The following is a 20117-nucleotide window of genomic DNA, read 5'->3' as shown; positions in this document are numbered from 1 at the left end:
AATATGGATATATGGATGTACGTGTACATAGTTTATTGCATTTATTATTTAATTAGTAACATATGCTATCCGATGTATGTATGTATTTGCAAATATCAATCTGCTGTCCTTGCAAAGGAATGCTGTTATTATTATGAAATTTTGATCTTTGTAGTGTTCATTGTTTTTGCAGCATATCGCTAATTAATTTTGAGTGCGATTATCTTAGCAAAATCGTTTATTTATTTATTTCATTATTTATTGATTTTAATTTATTGAATTTCTTACATTTATGTATTTATTTAAAAATAAAAAAAAATAAAATTTTTTGTATACAATCTAATCGTTTATATGTCGATAACGTAAAATACTTAATTATTAGTATTATTACTGTTTAGGTATTATCCGTATAGCTTAAGACCTGGAAAATTCACCATAGACCATGTGCTTCTCTGGCCCGATGGAATCTGTGTCTGTAGACACGAAACTCTAGAAGGTTATCTCGAGTTGACCTCGCATCGCCACAGGATGCTTGCTACAAAACGATGGAACATGAATGCAGCTAAAGAGGATACCCTCGATCCTCTCCTTAGTATACATTTTCCAGGCGCTGCCGATATTCCACTTCTAGAAAGAGATCAGCCGGTAACAGCTGATCTTCTCATCAAGGAGAGATTAGTTTGGGCTATAGAGTTCTTTAAGTCGTACAAAAACCCCGGGTCCGGTAAAAGTTTCACCGGCACAGCTACAGTAGTCGTTGGAGATAAGTATTACATGATTATTTTGCCATTTGTAAAGGATTATTTACATCCAGTCACATCCCAAAGATGTTGAAAAAAACGAGCCTGTACTCTTTCCGGTTAAAGGAATTAGCGCGACGATTGAATCTTATATCAGGAAATCAATTGCCAATGAGTTTAGGAAATCTCAGCATGCTTACATGAAGGGCAAAATCAATTGAAACAGCTCTGCACGAAATTGTTATGCACATTGAGAAATCCTTATTATTTTAGGAATATGGAACAAAGAGTTGGCAGGGAAGGAGGATCTAAGATCATAGCGTATGCTGACGATCTTGTGGTGGTGTTTAGTGGCAAATATCCTCAAACACTGTGTGACATCATGCAGGTCAAATTAAGATTGGTGAAAAGTTGGACCAAAGAAAAAGTCTGTGAATGAACGCATACAAAACAATCCTTTCACTATTCACAAGGAAGTATAAGATTCCCTCTTTACAACTTCGCATTATAGAAAATACTACACTCAAACTAGGGTAGTTCACGCAGTACCTAGGCGTGGTACTAGACAAAAAGCTAAGCGCGGTGCAAAATACCCATGTTCGTGTTTGGAAGGCAACGATAGCTCTCTATAGTTTTAAGAGAGTAAATAATTGGGTGGGATCTTTTCCCCAAGATATATTGGTTAAATATATACTACGGTGAGTAGTCCTACTCCCTTATGTGTGGTGGCGGTCTGGTGGGCCAGCCTCAGCATGAAATCAAGACAACTAGCCCATCAGAAAGTGCACAGAACTGCGCTACTCTTTATACATATGTGGAGCTCTCTGTACAACTCCTTTGCAGGCAATGGATACTCCACTTAACATTCTACTAAAATCGCGGTGCTTTTAGGCTTCGAGAGATGCACTGGTTGGAAAGTCAATAACGGAGACCACACCACAATGAAAGTCACATGGTCTGCCCACGCTGTGCAGAACGGACCTTTATACAGCTGTAGGCCTGTTAACGGCCACATAGTTATCGAAGCGCACGCGGAGAGGCTGGGGTCCCTTTCAATGACTTTTGCAGAATCACCAGACGCGAAAAATGGACCGAAACCCCCAAGGCATCAAGAAGAAAGAAATTCATGGGTTCTAAATTTTTCGAGGATACTCACGAAACTATTGGCCAAATATAATAAAACTGCGTTTTTAGTTTTTCACTCTGGCGTCAGAATTTTTTTTAAGTAAATTTTAAAGATATGATTATTTCAAAAAATTATTTAAAAAAAAGTCATTGCAATTTAGAATAACAATATGGATACCAAAGGAAAGAGAAAACTCTGTAGAATTTAAGAGCAGTAAAGTTTTTTAGTTTATAAGGACGAATAAGTATTGAAAATGCGCTTTTAATAAATTTTATCTGTATAAGTTAATAAAGTTTGCCAGACGAAATTCGATGATGAAGTCGTGAGTATATTAGTCCTCAAACAATAATTAAAAACAATAATATTGCAAATTTTCAAGGATATTTAAGGAGAAAATTTGTAAAGGACATTTTCCATACCCATTCGTCCTTATGTACCGAAAAATTTATTCTGTTGTAAATCTACAGAATTTTTTCTTTTATATGATATCTTTATTGTTATCATACATTGCACTGAATTTTAAAAATATTTTTTTTTAATAATCATATTTTTTAATTTTCATAGTTATATAACATATTGCCTAGCATAAGCGCTTAACAAATTTCCATTGTAAAAGAATAAATTTAAATTTCTCACAACCATTTGTCCACCATTTATTGCATTCAAAAATCAAACATTGCCTGCCCAGCAATAAACATCCGCCAAATTAATAAAAAATTTGCGTTGTAGCTACCAACAAAAAAAAACAGCGAACAACAAAAGTCCTGCCAGGCCCAGCAAATTTCATTTACATAAATGAAAATTAAAATGAAAAACTGCAATCGCCAAATAAACGCCAGCCGCTACGAAAAAAGTGCAACGAAAAAATGCCAGCAATGATGTTGTTGTTGATGCTTTGAAATATTTTTAATTTATGTACAGGAGAAAACAACAACAATAAACGCTACAGAAAAAGTAGTGAAATGTTGTAAAGGAAAACAGCGAAGCAAAAAAAGGCATGGCAAGATCAAAAAATGGCGCAACAACAATAAGGAACAACAAAAAACGCAAAAGCGAAGAAAAAATTAAGAAGCGCGAAAACTTTCCGCACTGATTGCCGCAAGAAATCTGGCAAGAGCAAGTGAACAGCAGGCGAACGGAAGCAGAAGAGATGGAAAAATAAAAATAAAACAACAAAAGAAGCAACATTTTACTTTTTATTTTCAACATCGCTTTTGGCAGGTAGCAGCAGCAGCTGTTGGTCGACAGCGAACCCTTGTTGCTGCTCCTGCTACAAGGGCGGCTGCTGCCACATTTAACCGATGCTTGTTGTTGTTGCTGCTGTTACTGTTGCTTGTCTACTTTTAATCTCTTCGCAAGTCTTGGCAATAATTGCAATTTCCTGCTCAGTCAACCACCAACGCCGCACACACACCCACACGCCCACACGCAACGTGCCGCCAGTTGTGCATGTCGTTCGTTACCGTTGTTGTTGGTCTGTGTTCTGCTATTGTATTGCCACACTACTGTTGTGTGTGTGTTGTACGTTGCAGCAGCAAGTTCAGTAACTTACAAGTTGATGCAACTTTTAAAATTCGTAATTCTTCACCTGCCAAATTTACCCGGCTTCCCTGTTTGCCTGCTCCTAGCCGCCCCCCTCCTTGTTGCCGCTGTAGCGCTGGTTTCCCACAGCAGCAGTGCCATCATCATCATCATCATGATCATCATGCTCATTGCCACCATTATGATCATCATAATCGAGAGTGCCACACCCGGCACACTACTTGTGGCATTGTTAGCCCCCCGTTTGCTCGCTTCGTGGCGCATCATCAAAACTAAGTGGAACGCAAAGAAGTAATTACGGCCATTGAATGAAAATGCTCCACCTTTATTTGAGAGCACCGAGACTGTTTCATCTTCGATACAAGATGAATAGTTTGCATTTATTGCCAGCAAACGTGCACACAAACACACAAACACACACACACACAAAAGATTGCATTTCCTGTTGGCTGCATTGCTGTTTGGCTGTTTGCCGCATCGCTCAGCAAACTTAGCCAGAGGAAATGCCATTTCCGTTACAGTTTGTAGTGTTGCTTTTTTGCTTTTCCATTGCCATGAATTGCCGTAGTTGGCCTTTTTGTGAACCAGCTGCCATGTTAATAATTTCACCTTTCACAATCGTCTATCTTTTTTTTTTGTTATATTCGTCTTAATCTTCTTCGTCTTTATTAGTGCCCCAGGCGAGCGGTTGGCAACAGGAGACGGCTCAAAGTAGCGGCAAGCGAATCAAATGAATATACAGTGGCACATACCTACATAAATATAATAAGTGAGCGGTGTATTGTGGGGCGGCATTTAATCTGAGTATTTATAGCATTCTATTGCGTAAGGCCGCATTTATAGCCGCTGAGGCTGAGCTTTTGCAGCCATTTTGTTGCCGTGGCCGAATTAAAATTGGCTTGCTTGCCTTGCTTTACTATTTTTTTTTTTTTTTGAGAATATTTACTGCTCACACCCACTCAGCTCTTCGCGAACCTACATAAATACTACTACCTAGCCACACTTTTCCTCAACTTAATATAGAGCGGGTTTTCTGCTTCACACCGGTTGTCACCATCATCTTGTCTCCTTTAGCAGCTCATCCAGACAAGTCCTCAAGACATTTACTCTTCCTTCAATTTTGTATTTTGAAATTTTATCAAGTATTCTAATTGTTCACTGATGTATACATTTTGTTGTGCAACTTTTGTTGGCATTTTCATTTATTTATACACTTGTTGGCTATATTGGTCCATAGCATTTGAATTGGTAAAACTCATTCGGGAATGTGCAGAGGAAACTTTTTGAAATGGTATTGTGATGGCTTTTATTTGTTGGCAGCTGAATTGGCTTCAATAATTGCATGATAGTAGAATGGCTTTATTAACAAACTATACTCCGTCAGGAGCGAATTAACTTCTGGTGCATCTTTTGTATGTTTGTGCCGGAAAATAGAGGAAAGCTTCCTCTATGAAATTATTGGCGCGCTGAATAATAGAAATAAACATACGGGCAGATTCTGACATAAATACATCCACATTCAAGTTTTAAATAGAAGTTTCCCACATTTCCAGCCAAATGACAGTAGATTGTTCTTAAAAAAATAAAGTACATGTAGTCCCTATGCGCAGAAGAAGTGAAACTTCTTTCTCATCTTCGCCTTCACCTTCTTCGTCCTCTTGATCCTCTACATCTACATGTTTCTGAACTCCATCACCACCTTCGTCATCTTCATCTTCACCTTCATTTTCATCTGCCTCACCATCTTCATCTTCATCTTCATCTCCATCTTCATCTTCATCTTCATCTCTATTTTCACCTTCACATTCATATTTACCTTTATCTTCTTTTCTTCATCATTTTCATTTACATCTTCATCTTCAACTTCTTCATCTCCATCTCTATCATCAACTTCGCCTTAATCCTCACCACTATCGTCATTTTCACCTTCATCTTCTTCTTCTTTGACCTTCATATTCTCCTTCATCTCAGCCTAAATCCGTTTCTATATTTTTATACCCGAGCGCACTTGTGCACAAGGGTATATTAATTTTGTTCACATAACGGTGGTTTGTAACAGCCAAAACGAATCGAGATAGATATAGACAAATGTATACATAAATGATCAGGATGAAAAAAGAAATCGATTAAGCCATGTCTGTCTGTCCGTCCGTCTGTCCGTCTGTCCGTCTGTCCGTGTACACGATAACTCGAGCAAAAATTGAGATATCTCAACGAAATTTGGTATGTAGGTTTCCCTTAATCCAAGGTAGGTTGGTATTGAAAATGGGCGAAGTCGGACTTTAACCACGCCCACTTCCCATATAACGGTAATTTCCAGAAATACGAAAACTGCGATATTTTAGTAACTACTGGAGATTATTCACTCAAAATTGATATTTACAATAATTTTCAGACGAAAAATAAGAATATTATAAATTTTTGGAAAATGGGCGTAGCCACGCCCACTTATGGTTACATGCGTATATCTTGGTAACCGCTGCACCAATTTCTTCCTCTTCTTCTTCTTGGCCTTGGTACAGCATAAAAAATCGCCGAAACTTTTTAAAATCGGACAATAACCACGCCCACATCCCATATAACGGTAATTCAGAGAAATACAAAATCTTCGATAAATCAGTAAATATTGAAGCTAATTTATTCGAAATTGATGCTTGCAACAATTCTTTACCAAGAAATACGTTTATGGTAAAATTTTGGAAAATGGGCGTGGCACCGCCCACTTATGATCATATATAAGTATATCGGTAACCGTTCTACCAATTTGTACCAAACTCGGTATGGTTATTGTACTTGCCACGTGTAAGCAAAACGTTGAAAATTATTGAAATCGGACTAAAATAATGGCCGATTCTCATATAACGGTAAATTTAAGAAATGCTTGAAACTTCAATATTTCGAAATTGAAGGACGCTAATTTACTCAAAATTGATACACCTCGGCTTACCATCTAGCGGAAGGTTTCGGAAGGGTGAAAAAACATATATTTAATACTTGCGCCGGGTATTTAATGTTCGGCTCCGCCCGAACTTAGACTTTCTTACTTGTTATATTTGCTTTTGACTATGGTTTTACCTTCGTCTTTGTCTTTATCTATGTCGTTATCCTTATAATTATCAAAATCTTGGTTTTTGTCCATATACTTGCCTATGGCTTTATCATTCAACGCCCACCATTTTGTACCTACACAAGTTGCACCGAATCGAAATTTTTACTACCACTAGGGCTTTAGTGATAATGCATTTCAGATTTCGCTAGCACTAAATACATAGTGATAGTGAAATATAATATTCACTATCACTATCTGGTTAGCGATGAGGGAACGAAAATTTCACTGACTAATAACACTAGTTTACAAATTTAGAAAAATTTTGCGATCTGCGATTTTAATACCCATTTCCTTACAACAGGTTTGTTCAAAAATGTATAGCCATTAAAAAAAACACACCATTTTAGACTACTACGACCCAAATTAGTGATGAAAGTACTATGGAGTACATCTTTTATATCTTCTCTCTATAGATGTCACACTCCGCTGCTATAGTTGAACACGTCGATTTCGACACCAAGTTTATCTAAGAAGTTAACGATTCAAGGAGGGCAGCGACCACGTGGTCCCTCTGCTAGAGTGGAATTCGTTTCTGATGTGCAAACATATTTAAAAGAAACGATGCGAGGCTAGTTAGCCTGAAATCCCAGGACCAAACCTTTGGGCATATATAGTGGCTAGTGAGAAACAAGGCACCTCGGCAGATTTTTGAAGCTAAGCAGATATGGTGACTTCGGGACCAAAATCCTTGAAGGGGCCTGATTGAGGAGAGAGCTAGTGGTATTCGCTAAATAACTTTAAGTCAAGGCCCTAATATTCCATGTCAACTCCCTCACTGCTTCCGCATAACTCGAAAAGTGGGTGTCAAGGAGTGCTTCGTCAAACATCTCGCTGCTCTTTGTACAATTTCCCGTCTCGTCCTACAGATATCCCAGGGGAAAAAATTTAAATTTTCTAAGTCTTAGGGATTCATGGCTGCTTTCCATGACTGTTTCCGAGTCCAATCTTATATAACTAATTGCCAGTCGGATTTTAACCGATTTCTCCTGGCTTTGTTGAAAATACGTATGTATGTATATAAGAAGCCTTGCGCTTGTAAGAGTCCACAGGATAAGAGTTCTTAGCCGCATTTGTACAAGCCACAGAAGCATTCAGGCATCCAAGGAGAAACTCTGTGAGATTTTCGCACAGCGTTCTGGAGTAAAAATCGCAATTCGGTCTCCTCTGATTCCAGAAAAGACTAGAGTAGAAAGTTAAAGACTGTCTCACCTCTAGAATTGATTATTGAGCTCCCCCAATTGCGTATCTGACCCAATAACAGTGTCCGCCTTCCTGCGTCTAGCTTTTGCAACGGATTTTGGCGGCATCACCGAAGCTTAGCTTATTCCACCTAATCTTCATGTAAGCGGATATCAGGCCGTTCTCTCTGATCCACCTCCAGCCTAACAGTAACAGTATCTTCATTGCTGAGATTATGTGAATGAAAAGTTTATTCTCCATAAACATGCATCATACGGTTCTTAGTTTAGGATTACGTGAACTCCATCTTATTTGAGGTAGTACAAAAAATTGGTTGACGCCGTCTTAGAGTGCTGAAGATTGATCTTCGATCTTCTTCAATGCCCCTCTTTAGGTGCGCGCACTATCCGAAGCGAGGAGGCTCTCCTCTTCAGCCGTCTTGAGCAGGTGTGCGATGCTGATGACGGATAGCGCCTCCTAAGGAGTACTTCCCGTTACAGAACAGCATCATCCCTTTCATTGATTTTGTGGACTTTTCAACCCACTTTTTCACAGTTCTCAGAATTCCCACTACCGCGAAATGACTAGCCAAAGTGCATCCAAATTTTCATGCCGAACAAACTTAACTACCACTTCCCCCAAGGTAATGAATTTCAAAATAGATAAAAGTCCAACATATCAAACATGGGTTCTTTGGTATAAAATGGCTTTTACTATCTCTTAAAATAACTTTTACATTGTAGGTAATGCAGTTAACAGAAAAATTCACTGTTATTGCAAAGCATTTCAAAATATTTACGTATTTTACAGAGAGCAATATGGTGAAAAGCTTGTAGTTAATATAAATATATGTCTGTATACATATGTGCATATAAGTAAGTGTATGTACGTTCATACACAGGCCCGTCGAGAGTGAACAGCTGTTATAATTCAGGGGGGTACCTTATCGAAAACTACTTCCCACGCTTATGGTTCATAAAAGAGAAATAAAATATTTTAATTTTTTTTGCATAAAGACATATAATGTATTCTTTTTGCATATTTCTATATGCGAATAATATCAAATCAGATGTAGAATCCAGAAAAAACGGGGGACATTGTCATGAAATAAGATTTATCGTGTGGGGACACGTAACCTGTTAAGATTAATCACTCTCCTCCATAAAATTGTGTGAATTGTAAAATCTGTTGTAATTTAAGATTCTTGTATAATATGTCCGAAAAATTTCTCAATTTTTATTCCCATACTTGATCAATATTTGGATCAAATAAAAGTGAGATTTGTAAATCACAAAAAAAACACGACTAAAAAATATTCAGAACATCTTGCCAGAGAAAATTCTTAAGTTGGAGCCTAGTAGTTTCTACCCAAGGGCACAAGATTTTAAAACGTCCAGATGGCAATCAAACATCGACAGACGATTTCATTGCTGGACTTACCATGTGGCGCAGGTGTACTTTCTTTTTTTCTTCAAACATTTATGTTTATTAACCGTCTTTCTTTCAGGTACTGGCCTAAAATAGGGAAAGAAGAGGTGCCGGAGACTTTTATTGACGCCTTGAATCAGGTGGATAAAAGTCTTTAAATATATATAATAAATTAATAATTTTCCAAAACACCTCTCGAATTTTTTTTCTGAGGGTTTACACTTTAAGCCAAGATTTTAAGTATTAATTAAAAATTTTGAGTGTGTTGTTTTTGCCTACTCGACTAGACTCTCGTCTTGTCCAAACTTAAAAAAAAAAAAAAATGTTTATAAAAATGTTTGTAATAATGTGTAAATCAAATATACTGAATATAATAAAACTAATAATTTCCCTCGAAATTTTTTTCTGAATCCGCCCCTGGCCTAGTGTAAGCATCAACCTACCGAAAATGAGGGTTTACACATTAAGCCAAGATTTTGAGTGTATATTCAAAATGCGGAGTGTGTTGTTTTTGTCTACTCGACTAGACTCTCGTCTTGTTCAAACTTCAAAAAAAGTTTATTAAAATATTTGCCTTGGTTACGTTGCTTTTAAATAATTTTTTTTGTTGAGGCTATTACGCAGTTTTTTCATGGAAGAGAATCCGTGAAAAAAATTACCAAAAATCAACTTAAAACTTTAAAGATTTTTAAAAATTCTTATTGAAAATTTGCGATTTATATCAAACTTTGAAGAATTTTCATAAATTTTGGCCAAACTTTAAACTGGGATTTATTCCAGGGACCGTAAATAACAGTCACTTTTTTTCAAAAGCTAAACTTGACCAGATATTTTTAAGTCGAAAATAAAAGTCCTTTCCTAATAATAAACAAACCGCTTATCCAAATTAAACCAGTTCGGTATCTACTGAAAGAGGACTAAGGTAGCTTTAAAACTGAAATATTTAAACGAGGAAAGCCAGCTAAATATTAAAAAATATTTTAATAAAAAATGTTTTTGGTTACCATAGAACAAACCTTGGGTCAGGTATAAGAATTTCTTTTGTATTAAATTATAAAACAAAAATATGTATAAATAGAACTGGTAGTTTTCGGTCGTTATTTCTGTTGAAAAGCTATTTAAGTCCTCTTTCATTTGGTAACAAATTTGTTTAATTTGGATAAGCGGTTTGTTTACTATCCGGAAATACTTTTGTTCTGAACTTAAAAAATATCTGGCCAAGTTTAACTGTTGGGAAAAAATAACTGATATTTACGGTCCCTGATTTATTCAGTATTTCTAAGACGATGATATATTTGTATCCTTTAGCACTAAAAAAAATTAACCAGTTGAATCGAACCGAACCGAACCGAACCGCGGTTCAGGAATACTGTTGACCTGTTCATGAACCGGTACAAGCTTATTCTTAGTGGCTAGAAAAACTGAACTGCAGCCCTGATACATTCGTACATAAATATGTGATATGTGTCAATCAGAAACATGTATGTATGTATGTATGTATAAATATGAGTGTAACGTGTCATTTGTATTATTTATGTAGCCAATTTAAAGTTTGCTAGAATATCTTAAATTCACGCCTAAATAACTTGATATTTAGTTAATCAGTTTGCGATTTGCTGCAAATAAAGTAAACATAGAACAAAGGAAACCCATAAATACGACCGCAATGTAACACGACTGAATGCACAAAGTGTCTTATTTACTCTAGCAGATACTTAATAAACGTATGTACATAGAAACACTTATGTAGGTAATATGTATGTATGTATAAGAAGTCTTTTATGTGCACACCAAGCACTTGGTTAGAGATAGCAATAAATATATCGTATAGTTTATGCAATTCATGAGTGCATAAATAACTACTTGCGAAAATGCAAGAAGACTCAAGCGTGTGTCTATGAATAAGTATTTGTTTATGTTTGCACACACATGCATACATACAGTGGCGGTCAAAAACGGAGGAATGGTGATTCATTAAAAATGTATAATATTTTTCAAGCTAAAATTTTTTTTTTTATTTTTTTGTAAAAATCTAGTTTATGCTTTATCAAAAACTGCACACTTTCAAACTTTATACAGAACTTAGAAAAATTCAAAAAACTTGTATCAAAATTTCGAGCTTTTTAGCCAGAATTTTTAGAACTTTTTTGGGTATGCAGTTAATAAGATTATAAAATTCTAGTAAAATAAGTGCAAGGTTTGAGCGGCATTGATTTTTAATAATTTTTATTTTTTTGTTGACAGCGTTTTGCAATTTTTTCCATATAAACATGGATTTCCTAAGGAAGAATATGCGCAAGACCGTTTGCAAAAAAAAAAGAAAAAAAAAAGTCAACGCCAGTTTTCCTAAATTTCGCTATTTATATGACAAAAAACCGTAAAAGCCGTCAGCAAAAAAAAATATTAAAAATCAATGCGATTTTTTAGCCGCTCAATTCTTGCAGTTGTTTTACTAGAATTTTATAAGCTTGTTAAAAATTGTGGTTAAAAAACTAGAAATTTAGATAAAAATTTGTCGAATTTTTCTAAGTTCTGTATAAAGTTTGAAAATGTGATTTACGCAGTTTTTGTTAAAGCATGAACCATATTTTTATAAAAAAAATACAAAAACATTTTAGCTTGAAAACATTGTACCTAAATATTAAAAACTATACACCATTCATCCATTTTTGACCGTCACTGTACATACACTAGGCGACAAACAAAAGTGTAAAACTTCTTCTAATATAATATTCACAATTATTTCATGAACAATATTTTGCATTAATTATTTAGGAAAATATAGTTCATTCTACAATATCATATAAATCAAAGGCTGCATATCTTTATTCATTCTGAACGTTTGGAATAAACTTTTTGTTTACTTATTCTTTAGAACGTTCCTGATGATATGTCAACGTATATTTCAAACGCATTCTGTTTATTCCGGCTGTGAAACGGGATTATCCGGAATGTATAAAGAAACGCAGCCAAAGTTTCACACTTCACATAAAGGTCACAAAAATTCCAAAAAAATGTCATCAAACTTTTATTCAGAATTTCTAGAAAATTTTCGAGTATTAAATTTTGTAGCCCATTCAATTTTAGTTCGAAGTTTCTAAAAATACCGTTGATGTAATTTTTTTTTTTTGTGGAAAATGTTACGCATTTTCTTCCATATAAGGCATTATCAAATTACATTTGTATATGGAAGAAAATGAATTAAAATTTAAAAGTTTTTGAATTTTTGCGTACTTTATATAAAGTGTGATACTTTGATGTATACGGTTAATATTATAGAATGAAATTTTTAATGAAAATAAGTGTGATTATTATATTATAACGAAGTGTACACTTTCATTTGTCGCCTAGTGTAAATTCATATGCGCGCATGCACACTTGTAAGTCTGTTCACACCATAATTACATAGTTAACTCTTAGCAATATTTACTGTTGCCAGAATCCTTTCACCACAAGTAAGCGAGCAAACAAGCAAGACGGGCGGGCGGGCTGCCAATCTAAGCAAAGCTCTTAGCTGAAGAAGCGACTTACAGCAACGCACACAAATATGTATGCAGAATATTGCAGTGCAAGCAAAAACGGCTAACACATGCATAGTAAGTTCGAGTAATTGCCACGCACTATGCTTGTTAACTGTTGATTTATGCTATGGTTGCCTTTGTTGCATTTATTTATCTACTAAGGTATGCATGTTTGTTTGTTAACAATGAGCAAACCGTTAGGCAGGCAGGTGTCTATCCGCTCTTGCATGCTTCCGTCCTTCTTCCCGCCGGCAAGCTACTACTATGACAGTGATAAAGCAAGCCGCTAACCACAAACTGGCAACCGGTGAGTATGTTGCAACTGTTGCCATCTTCACGCTACTGTTGCAACATTTGTTCAACATCTCTGTTATGTTGTCTGCTTGGTATTTGGTTAGTTGGTTGATTTTCGAAATGCTGCAATAAATATGAACTCTCAGGTATTAAGCAAATTTCTCAAGCTGCAACCGGTGGAGGTGTGGTGTGTGTAGCTACTGAAATATTCACTTGCTTGCAAAAACAGCAGCATTGGCCAATCTAATTATAATGGTACGCCTTAGAAGCACAAATGCCGTTAGTTATTGATTATTAATTTAACAATAGATGTTTATAAATCTTGTAGTCTCTACTGAGCAATTGAGAGATATTTGCAGATATATTTTGTTTTTGTGATAATAAAATTTATTATTCCCAAAAGCAAATTGGAAGTGCAGGTAAAATGCTTAAGGCTTGATGAAGACATATTCCTAGGCAGATGTGTGAAATATCAGCAACTCTGTTTTAAGCTAATAACTGAGTTTGTTTTGCTTAGCGTAAGCAGGATTTGATCGACAATACTGTATCAAGTAGTTCTGCAGGAGTAACTGAACGATGAAAGACTAAGCTGTATCGCCTGAATAAAATAAAATTTTGTAGCCTGAGGAGCGACTATTGACTACTGAAGTTCAATTAGGAATTAGGAAGTGCACCAAATCGTATTAACTCCCTCAGAGGAATATTTTCTAACTACGTATAGCTTATGCCCGCTGTAAAAATTTAGTTAATAATGCAGTCATGCTAATCTATCAAAATCTTTCAAATTACCCTGTTCATTTTTGGATATCTGCTTTAGTTTCCGAGGTATTGAGGAGAAGGTATCGTTAATTTAGTAGAAATTTGTATCACCATTTGTCGTATGTCATAAAAAGTGGCTGCCGGATTTTCGAAAAATGTTGCATACGAAAAAATTTTACTAAAGAAAGTGCTTCATGCTGTCATAGGCTATCGTCATGCCAAATTTTACACAACGGAAGACCAACAAACATACTAACATACATACTCACGGACAAACATTCACATTTTTGGCGGCAGCCTTCGTCAAACATATTCAACAAATAAATACAGCTTTCGTAAAGCCTCTCTCGTTTGATATTAAGGTTTTTTATTTAACTTTTTAATTGAATTTACTATGAATTTCAAAACAGGTGGTAGCTCTCTTTAAAAATATTTTTGAAACAACGCTTCCTTAAATGTCTCTCGCTTAATGCCTACATTATGTTCAATATTTCGTTTAAGTTGTTAATTAAATTGATTTAAAAGGCTCTGTACTTTTTTCATAAGATTCTTGCTGTACTCGACTGTTCCAGCTATACTTGATCATACAAATTTTTCCGGTCCATTTAGACGCGCCAAAGAACCGAAGGTTGTTGCCTCCAAAAATGCAATAGTTTTTTTTCTAAGTGTATAGCTGTATTCGGCTCCGCAATTCTGGAAACCCGTTAACACTCTTTTATTTATTTATTTATTTATTCGTCTATGAAACGGTGGTTTCTTACAGACTAGTTACAAAATTAATATATGCAGGACACTAAAACTATTGATTAAACTAGATACAAGAATCAAAAGAAAGAATACAAAAAATTAATAAATAAATTTCTTGAGTAAGAGAAATCAAGTGAGATAGAATTCGAGATCAAATTAAACTTATTTAAGGTACGTAGCATTACGCGCGTATTCAGTTCTATGGATTTCACAATAGAACGGCAAAAAGTTACGCAAGACTCGCTGAGGGATGTTGAAATTTATGCGACCTAAGAGAAAAGGACAATCAACACTACCATTAATAATATTAAAGCAAACGACTGCTGTACGGTGGTATAAGATCCGAAAAGTTTAAGGACCGCAATGCGAACTTAAGAAACACCTTTTGGACACGTTCTTATCCATTTATGAAAGTTTTGTGGAATGGCCTCCAAAAAAATGTTGCATATGATAGCATAGATGAACAAAAGATGAGTACAGTAATTTAATAGTATAGGGATCAGAGAATTTTACCCAGTTCCGCCTCACGAAACCCAAAACAGAGAAGGATTTAGAAATCACAAGATTAATATGCCTACTAAAAGAAAAATTTGAAGTAAAAATGACGCCAAGATCTTTGGCCTCGGCGACAGATTTTAGCGAAGACTCCGCGATTGCATAACTCGTTGATAAAGCACTATGAATTTTTGCAAAAGGTACTTTAAAGCACTTTTTAATATTTAAAGAAAGGCGTGATTTTATGCACCAAAGATTAAGATTATTAATATCGGCCTGAAGCAAAGTAGCATCCCTTTCGTTTCTTATCATCGAAAATACTTTCAGGTCATCGGCAAAAAATTAGCGAAAGAAAAACATGAGCTAATGTCATTTATGAATAATATAAAAAGTAAAAGACCTAAGATACTTCCCTGGGGTACCCCAGAGGAGGCAATGAATGCATCTGACGAAATGTCATCTATCGAGATAACACAGCGCCTGTTGATCAAGTAGGATTTAATCCACTTTAAAAAACAGAATGGAAGCCAAGATATGCTAACTTATTAAGTAAAATCGAAGGAGAGACTCTATCAAAGGCTTTACTAAAGTCCGTATAAATACAGTCAACCTGGAAACCAGCAGAAAAAGACGTCATACAGTATTCACAAAACACAGCTAGGTTAGACACAGTAGATCGATTGGAAACAAAACCATGTTGGTTAGGCAGGATTAAACTTTTAGTGATAAAACACATTTTTTCTTTGACTATAGATTCAGAAAGCTTCGATACAGTTGATAGTTTAGCAATGGGCCTGTAATTGCGAACATTATTTTTATTCCCACTCTTAAATATAGGGTTAAAGAAGTAATTTTCCATTCCTCGATAAAGACGCCCGACGCAAGAGACAAATTAAAAATACGATGTAGAGGTAGAATTAGAGCGGGACAGTTCTTGAAGAGAAGGGCAGAAAACCCATCAACATCCACTTTCGTAGACGGTTTCAGCTTAGAAATGCCAGCTTCCACGTCATCAAGTGACAGAGTTAGAGTCCCAAAGCTGAACTCAGTAGCTGAGTCGTGGTTTATATCAGGCCAGGAATTACCATCATCCCACACATAGTTGGCACTAAAAAATTCAGCGAAGAGACTCGCCACCTCAGTAGGGCCACTAGCAGATTTATCGTCCAAAAAGATAGTCGAAGGAATGCAAGAGCCACATTTCTTAGACTTTATGAAAAGACACCTTTGGAGACTTTACGCGAAATTCATATGCGAAAGCAAGTATTTCTTTCTTAACTGTCTGCAAAATAGCTTAAAATTGGCAAATCCTATTTAACGAGGAATGTGACAACCGGTTTTTTTTAAATCACCTCGCTAGCTGGTTTGCCAAATCGAAAACAACTAATTTTGTGAGCACTTATAACTACTTGCTTTGTTGTATGTATGTACATATAAATATAATTAGGTGACAACAACTGCAAATTATCGCATCAGTTTGAAGATCGTGAGTGGTGGCGGCGCCGCTTTTTATCAAGTAGCACAAGTTACTGGCACCGGCCCCAACGAATTAATAGTGACTTATACACATGTACATACATGCATTTGAATTATTTTGCAGTGTATATTAATTGTATATATGTATGTAAATATTTACATACGTACGCATGTACATAAGTATATAAATATTGCATTTTGATAAACCTCAATAATGGCCGGTGGCGTGCGAAGAAAACGTGCGTGCAGGCGCTGAATGTACGAAAAATAAAGAGAATAAGTATTAGCGAGCGCATAATGAAGAGCGAGATGTTTAAGTAAACAGAGATGCAGTTGAGAAAAAGTAGTATGCATTTTTAAACCCAATGCATCAAGGAATCGACATGCCATGCTGAATTGCACTTACATAAGTGAAGTTTAGAGCCATGAGGGTAGAGCTCTTACTTATGGTGGACGACCTCTTAATCACACGGATGAAGTCAAATATATAGGTATTATGCTAGATAAGAGACTTTAGTGAAACTCCCATCATAAGAAATAACTGTCGCTAGCAAGCGCCATATGAGCCTGCGGAAGACCTTTTTGGAAAAACATTGGCTGAACTCTAGGCTGATAGAGCGACGGCTTCGATACATAAGAAGAAGCATCGTGCAGCTATTCTGAGAAGATACTATAACTAAAAAGATCTGCATGGCAAACGGGCTCCATGTCCTTAGGGCTTAGTTTGTCTTCTTCGAGAACCATAGCTACTGAGTGAATACACAATAAACGTAGTAAGTAATTGAGAACGATAGAGGTCCGTATATTAGGTTATTAAACATTAATGACATCACGCTGGGTGCCTAACTGTTCACAATTGATTACCATTTTACTTACACCGAACAGGTGTGATTGGACTATTCAGAATACCGACTCTGCCTTGAAGACGGTGAGACTTGAGAACACTTTCTTTATGATTGCCCGATTCTGGACGGACAAAGGTTTATTCATTTTAAGGCTAAAATGTTCGAATCCTTTATACTTACCAGAGAATTCCCCTAGGATTCAGTAGGAAAGCCGAAGGTATTTACGCGCATTAACATTTCTGCATTTTATCTTCTTTCATAAGCATAAAATTAAGACTAAAAGCATAAAAAGACGGCAGCGTTGATCCGGATGAACTCGGGAATTAACTGCAGTTGATCGGTATTAAGTCCGAGTTAAGCTTTAAGAGTAAGATTAAGATTAAGATTAGGATTAAGATGAAGATCAAGATCAAGTTTAATATTAAGATTAAGATGTAGATTAAGATTGAGGTTAAGATTAGAATTAAAACAAGTAAGAAAGTCTAAGTTCGGGCGGAGCCGAACATTAAATACCCGGCGCAAGTATTAAATATATGTTTTCCACCTTTCCGAAAGCTACCGCTACATGATAAGCCGGGGTGTATACATTTTAAGTAAATTAGCGTCCTTAAATTTCGAAATATTGAAATTTCAAGCATATCTGAAATTTACCGTTGTATGAAAAGCGGCCTCAATTTTAGTCCGATTTTAACAATTTTCAACGGTTTGCTTTTATGTGGCAAGCACAATAACCATACCGAGCTTGGTACAAATTGCTAGAACGGTTAGCGAGATACATATATGTGATCACAAGTGGGCGGTGCTACGCCCATTTTCCAAAATTTTGTCATAAACGTATTTCTTGGTAAAGAATTGTTGCAATCATCAATTTTGAATAAATTAGCTTCAATATTTACTGATTTATCGAAGATTTTGTATTTCTCGAAATTTTCGTTATATGGGATGTGGGCGTGGTTATTGTCCGGTTTTAGAAATTTTCGGCCAGTTGGTATACTGTACCAGGACCAACAACTGTGCCAAGTTTGGAAGAAATTGGTGTAGCGGTTACCAAGATATACACATGTAACCATAAGTGGGCGTGGCTACGCCCATTTGCCAAAATTTTGTAATATTCTTATTTTTCGTCTAAAACTCATTGCAAATATCAATTTTGAGTGAATTATCTTCAGTAGTTACTAAAATATCGCAGTTTTAGTTTTTCTGAAAATTACCGTTATATGGGAGGTAGGCGTGGTTATTGTCCGATTTTTAAAATTTTTAGCCATTTAGTATACTGGTACTAGGGCCAACAACTGTGCCCAGTTTGGAAGAAATCGGTGCAGCGGTTACCAAGATATACACATGTAACCATAAGTGGGCGTGGCTACGCCCATTTTCCAAAAATTTATAATATTCATGTTTTCCGTCTGAAACTCATTGTAAGTATCAATTTTGAGTGAATTATCTTCAGTAGTTACTAAAATATCGCAGGTTTCGTATTTCTTAAAATTACCGTTATATGGAAGGTAGGCGTGGTTATTATCTGATTTCGCCCATTTTCAATACCATCCGTCCCACGCCCAAAAGAAGTTCACGTACCAAGTTTCGTTAAGATATCTCAATTTTTACTCGAGTTATCGTGTGCACAGACGGACGGACGGACGGACGGACGGACGGACGGACGGACGGACGGACGGACGGACGGACGGACGGACGGACGGACGGACGGACGGACAGACAGTCACCGCTTAATCGATTTCTCTTTTCATTCTGATCATTTATGTATACATTTGTCTATATCTATCTCGATTCGTTTTGCCTGTTACAAACAACCGTTATGTGAACAAAGTTATAATACCCTTGTGCACAAGTGCGCTCGGGTATAATAATTGTTCATTATTACGCGGATAAAGTACTTATATAATATGTTGATAAAAGACACATTTAATGAAATGAAAATTTGTAAAAGAAAAAGCTCAATATTAAAATTGTTCATACTTCCTTTAATTGAAAATACCCGAAGCCCCTTTTACCTGAAAATTAAATACTTTAATATTGCGAGTTATTGAATTATCGAGATCTTCTTTAAATGGCACTGACATGAAAAAAGCAACACTGTTTAATTTCACCTGCAGCTATTGGTATGTATGTACTTCGATTCTCAGAAGCATACGCACACCTGTACTTTTACATACATATGCACATATATACATATACTCTCACTCTCTTTCTACGCACCAGCTGCCACCCTCACTGCAAAAACGGCAAATTGTTCTACGTAGAGCGCGTTATCACTTCACCAACTTTACTGTTATACACATATAAACGACGAGAGTTGGAGCTGATACTCCGCATAATAAAGTGCTGAGCAATACGACGCTGAAACAATCAGCCAAGAGCCAAGATCACCGATCATCCAACAGTCGAAATGAGTAAGCCAGTTGAGCAGTGAGTAAGACAAAAAACAGCTGAGCGGGAGCAGAGTAGAATTTTAAAAACTGTTTAAAACTAAACTGCCTTCAGGCCAGGTCCAACAGTTATAAACGAAACTCTAAAGCGCAAAGTGTACGACAGAAACGAGGTAATAAATGCCACATACCTAGCAAAGTGTGAAAAAAGCAAGAAAACGAAAAACAACAAAAAGTCACATCTACATACATAATAAAATGTAGTGGAAGTGATAGTAGTTATAGTAGAAATATTTACTTGTACTATTATTATCCATAGTCAATCCGCGAGCTGCCAATTGTAAAAAGGAAAAGCGGATAAAACTAAAAATCTAGTTTATATGAAAGCGAATTTAATTTTTGTATTTAATTTTTATGGCAGAGATTAAAAAATGAGTGTTGAGAATACAAAACTAAATTCTATTTTAAAAATATATATATATATATATAT

General features: G+C 35.9%; 1 protein-coding gene across 2 annotated transcripts in view; it reads right to left on the bottom strand.

The window, feature by feature from the left end:
* LOC118733113 (vascular endothelial growth factor C-like) overlaps positions 1–20117 on the bottom strand; it is a 66214-nt gene that overhangs the window by 45528 nt on the left and 569 nt on the right. The window lies entirely within an intron of this gene.

The sequence above is a fragment of the Rhagoletis pomonella genome, unplaced genomic scaffold (genome assembly GCF_013731165.1).
Source record: "Rhagoletis pomonella isolate Grant_MI unplaced genomic scaffold, Rhpom_1.0 Rhpom_scaffold_00002, whole genome shotgun sequence".
In the NCBI taxonomy this organism is placed as follows: Eukaryota; Metazoa; Arthropoda; class Insecta; order Diptera; family Tephritidae; genus Rhagoletis; species Rhagoletis pomonella.
The sequence above is the reverse complement of the archived record's forward strand: the minus strand, read 5'-3'. Positions and strand labels throughout refer to the sequence as shown.